The following is a 6000-nucleotide window of genomic DNA, read 5'->3' as shown; positions in this document are numbered from 1 at the left end:
CTTCTGTATTGGCTTGATTTATAACAAACGTTCTGAAAGAGAGGCGAAAGACTTTTCGTCATATGTCTCTTTTAGTTATTCTAGTACTTAGTCATCACTGACTTTCAATGTTTGGTGTTACCTTTATTGAAAATTGCTTCGAACTCACAACATTTATACAGCGCTTTTTTTATTTTAGAGTAAAACAATCAATATTGCTGCTGATGTATTGCTAGTGTCAAAGGGTAGTATCATCATGGAAGTGAGTGCTTTGGTACTGACATGATTTGTAGCATACCTCTCTCATAAATTCTTTTTTTCAAAATTAAGAAACCAATACCAAACCTAGGTCCAAATTCGTGAAATTAAGGTTTCCCTGAATATATAAGAATATTCGAAGACATTCGGACTTCCTAAATTTATTTTGAAATGTAATTTTTATTTTGACTTTTCCTTATCATTTAAGTTCTGTATACTATTACTGTCAAGCCAAAAAATTAATGTAATACTGCATTTTAAATTAATTTCTGCAGATAAAATCATGCGTATCCATTTTTTTTAATATGCAACATAAACTAGATGTCCTACGTATATCGATTCTTATAACCATAACAAAACATTTTCAAATTTCAGATAGCACTTAAAATTATAATTGTTTTTAAAAGACCACTTATATGACTGATAGTTCAATGAAATCATTATTTATTTGCATTTAGAAAGTATGGGGTTTATCGAGTCGACTTTTGTTATAAATACTAATCAATTTTCATAACGATTGTTTCCAACGATTAATTGAAGGAATGTTTATACTTGTACGTGTTATCTTCGGTGCTGAAGATGAAAGAAATACGAATATCAAATTCAACAAATTATATTGAAAACAAGAATGGCACTTAATTCATATATAATAATAATATCGGTCAAGCGAAAAAAATGTAGATAATAATGTATAGATTTCCGCCTTCTAAACTACTCTCAAATTACATTTAGATATGCCACCCACTAGTTTTTCATTCAATGGTATCATTTGTTTCAATAGTTTGACACCTCAACATATACAAAGCAACATGCTGTAAGAAATCAAAATGAGAAAGTAGATTTTTAGCAATTTAACTCACCCAGGCATTAAGTATGTATCGTCAATCAATATGAGTATACATAAAGCTAATTAGGATTCCTCAAAAGAATCTAAACGATAATATGATTTGATAACATTTAAATATTTTAAAGGGAACATTTTTGAGTTTTGATTCATCCTATAACAGAATATATACACCAAATTTTATCGATATGTGCCCACTTATAACAAAAAAAATTATTTATCTTATTTATTTATTCTCACTTGTGAGTTGTGATGTGTTTTTCTTTTATCACAGTGGCATTCTGGGAGTAGAACTGACATCATATAAAGTCGTGTTCGATAATCATATCATAATTAACACAATCTAAAGTACACCGATGACTGATTTTCAAAGCTAATAACCATCTAACAATAAAACAAATAACGAGTTGAAGTGCAACTTTTATATCCATTAAATTAAAACTCCTACGGTAAAGGTAGTTTAATATTTCAGATTTTAATAGGTTGTCAGTGCTGAAAGAAGATCGTATCATGGAATGTAATTTTTAAAATGTTTTCCCCGAAGGCTATGTAAAACAAAAATAAATATCTGATAGCGTGTTGACAAATTGGCATTCTGTAAACTGTTATTTTGGTCCTCACCCAAGTGCATTTCAACGTGTAGGGTTAACCTTTCCAGGCGTGAATGTTAGAATATAAACCGAAAGAAATTTACAATTTTTAATTAACCTCGGAAACCTAATAATTAAAGAAAAGGACGGATATAATTTTAAAGATATGGTGTGTCCGAATCGTTTTCACTTTCCTCATCGAAAAATATATAATCTAAATATTTATAATATCGCCATGTGAAAAAAAAAGAATAGTTTTGGGAATCTTTATGTACTAAACCTGTAGGTCGTCCGGCTTTACCCCGAGGCCTTGAAAACTCGTATACAAATCCAAGGTTTATTCTTTTACAAAATGCCGATAAGCGGCTATTTCAATAATGTAATCAACTATAAATACAAGCTCATAAAAATATAAAAAGCTTTTCGTGTAGCTAAACATCTTGAATATTTGAGAAATCAATTCGTGATCAAAAGAAGTCAAATTATGACTAACTTTAATTCAAATTTGCATATTCATATCAACTGGAGCGTATTTTGTAAAAAGAAGTTTTATATAAGCCAAGGTCGCTAAAATTATCTCATACTAGAGACATATATATCTATATACGTATGTCTCTGCTTATACTATATTACAGGGCTTTCGTATCGAACAATAACAGTGAAATTAAGGCAGATTAACTGTAAACTGCCATCTTGAATTGTAAAATAGCAGTTCACACTCGGTCTAGTTCTTTGTTTAATTCTGCAAATGTGGCTATTATGTGTTAGACTGTTAATCGGAATAAAAAAAAATAAGTGATTTATTACATTATCCAAACTGATTTAACAAATACATCCAAATGTTTGTTTAAATCATATTGTCAAATTGGCCATTTGAGAATAACTCATATAATAAAGTCTTAATAAAGGAATGCTTGAGAATTTTAAAATGTTTAATTGTATCAAGAAAGCAAAGTCGGTGACACTATTTGTTTTCTTTTTATTTTGTTAATGTATAATTTAAAACCTACAGTGTATCTTCTCTTTTTTTTCGAGATTCCATCTCATAGATTTCTTTTTATGCAGAAAAACGTGTTTTTCATGAACAATCTATGCAAGAGGGACGAAAGATACCAGAGGGACAGTCAAAATATGCAAATTATGGCAATTTACACGACTTGTAGCTTGAAAAATGGCACGGTGACCCATACTTTATATTATGTTTTTGAAAAAAAAAACATCGACAAATCTACATTTTGGCAAAATATCAGAAAATTCTATCTGCAGAAATATATACCGATTATCCACAAGAGTGAGACGTTGGCATATATATATATACAGAAAAGTGGGTCGATGCCTCAAACATACAATACATAGACAACTTTATCGTTTTTTTTTTTGTTTGACCTGCAATCCACTAAATCGCAAAGCTCTAAACAAGTAATTTTCGATCTCTGAGTTTCTATCGAAGGTTGACTTGGTGACATTTTTGAGCGATATGAGTAGGTTTATGTGATCTAAGGTAAGCAATATCATTATCAAATATCGATTGAAAAATGGTAATTTGCAAAATGTCTATAATTATTGACTTCAAGTTTTATACTTACTTAGTTAAAATTTGAAAATGTATTCTTCTCAGTTTTAATCTTTAATTGGTGCATCGCATTATTATCGCGCATTTCGTTCTTTATACATCTCATTTACATATAAGAATTCGCTGGAATACTTATGACATGTCAAACAATGATAGTCGGATTGAAAAGTACAATTTGATGACCTATTCAGAAAAAATAGACGATTATATTAATGCAATATGCATATAATTCCTCGATTGACAATCGAAGTCATATTAACGACGCTGTTCAATTGTTGTCGCAGTACTAGGGATATTTTAAATGTTATGTTTTTCTTTAAATTCTACGAATTTAGCATAATACATCTCATAAAAAGACAAAAGAAAAGAAAATCTGCACTTGAACTATTATGTTTCTTTTGTCAGTTGAAAATAACATACACCAATAATTGAATACTACCAGGACAGAGATACTTTCGGATGGTAACAGTTCACCAGTGATACAAATGAAAAAGTTGACCAGGGAACACAATCAATAAATCATAGGTTTAAATGTAGACCACAACATATTCGTCATAAAATCCAAACAAAGAAGATTAACTCAAAAATTAAACTCAGCTGTAATTATGACAAATGTTGTCATATTGATAGAATACATTTATACAATAAGGAAGGAGACAATGCAAAAAAGCAAAACAATAGAACTATACATTTTCTGAATGCAATACTATTTCAATCGCTACATGGACGGTTAAATGGGAGAAGTCAGGTGATGTTTGTCGTTTAAACGGTCAATGTATTTTACAATTCCTTTTACAATTCAAAGAAATGTAATATGCATTTCTATTATTGTCTGTCATCTGTTGATATTATCCTGCTTCTGATATCATCAACACCATGATGTAATTATATTGACATCAACCTAATAATTTACCTGAAACAGGTTAGCATACTTGGGTAAATATTAAGCTTGCTGTGACATATGCGTTTTGTGTTATGGAAGACAAAAAGGAAGGAAATGCGCTGGTCCTCGTGCATGTCTTGTCAGAGATTATTATATTACACATTTTTACATCTTTTCATTCACATGTATTGAGTCGTTTCTTGTACTTGTTAAGAGTTGTGAAATATACTAAGTTAGGATGTGTAATATCAAATGTTACATTTCTGTTGTGTGTGGATTTTATGATTAATTAATGCAACTAAAGCTATGAAACTACTAATATTTCTGGTTTGTTGTGTATGTTAATCAATATTTCTTTGCAGTCCATTTAAGTCGGCCATCTGATGACAACACAGCACCTGTACATTGTACTCAGATCAAAGATTTATCATTTCTGTAATCTTTTATGCTCTAACCAGTGATAGGAACATTCTTGGATTTGACCTTGTGCTTTGTTTTAGTGTTTTATGCATGAGGTGACGTTGTTGCTTATATAAGAGCATTACAGTATAAACCCGGTTATATGTAGGCATGACCGTAGTCTTTATAATTAAAATATATACATTCCTTTATCGTCATCTCTGATTTCATTAGAAAAAAGTAAAATCACAAAAATACTGAACTCCTTGGAAAATTCAAAACGGAAAATTCCTAATCAAATGGCAAAATCAAAAACTCAAACACATCAAACGAATGGATAACAGCTGTCATATTCCTAACTTGGTATAGGCACTTTCTTAGATATTCTTTTACGATCTAGACAAAAAGTGAAATGAGCTATTTATTATTCAAAGTGAATGGTATTACATCTGCATTCGTAAATACGTGTCCAAGCAAAATAGAAACAGACGACTAATTATTAATGAAATTTATATTTGCGTAATCTCGAGGAATAGTATGCATAATGATATTATTATTAAAATTGATAGAAAAAAAAAACTTATTCTCAAATTACCAACGGTAATCACCCCAGATAGCATTACTCTTCATAGAACTCACAGACATTTCCCAAACCGTGCTATAAACAGGCTGCCTTAAAATATAGGGTGCATTTCAACGACGTATATGGAATACGTGGTCGATGATGTTTATCAGGTCTTATTTTATCAGAAACTACGATGATCTGAGTTGTAAATCAACAAATGTCATCTACGGATTAGAGCGTACCCTTTGCGGATTGGTATACGTCAATGGAACGAAAGGAAGGCTTAATAAACGTATGTCCGGCCATAAATCAGAAATCACCAACAGTGATAGCGACATTGTTTACAAGAATTTTAACCAGCCTGACTATTCAATCCTTTCTATGCAATTTCGCATCATCGAAAAAAAAAAATACCACAGGACTAACAATCCTCATCTTCCAACACCTCTTCTGGATTCGACAATTGGGAACTGCGACACCAACAAATTGCAATGACAAAATTGATGGTATAGGTATTATATCTAGTCCTTCCGGTAGCTCGTTGAATGTGAACTCTACTCCTCGACGTAGACATGGTAGACGCAGTCATGGTCATCGTCATTATGCATCACCTACTTTCCATGATGTCTCTGTTAATGACCTGCTGCAACTTTTACAAAAGCCATTAGGTATTCACCACATTCGCACGAAGCTTTATGTATTACCCCTTTCAAAACTTTGGAATCTTTTTTGCGATAGTTTTTTTTTATCCTGCAAAAAGTTTGCTTATTTTTTGTAAGGCTAACATTTTATATTTTTAGGGGCTAACATTTGTGCTTTGGATCTAAAATGTTTGCTCTCATTATAGATTCTAAGTGATGCAAGCTACAATTCTATCTTTTAGAAATGATAGGGATCGTATAATTAAAA

Source organism: Mytilus californianus, unplaced genomic scaffold, assembly GCF_021869535.1.
Source record: "Mytilus californianus isolate M0D057914Y unplaced genomic scaffold, xbMytCali1.0.p SCAF_13, whole genome shotgun sequence".
NCBI classification, from domain to species: domain Eukaryota; kingdom Metazoa; phylum Mollusca; class Bivalvia; order Mytilida; family Mytilidae; genus Mytilus; species Mytilus californianus.
Note: the sequence above shows the minus strand (reverse complement) of the source record.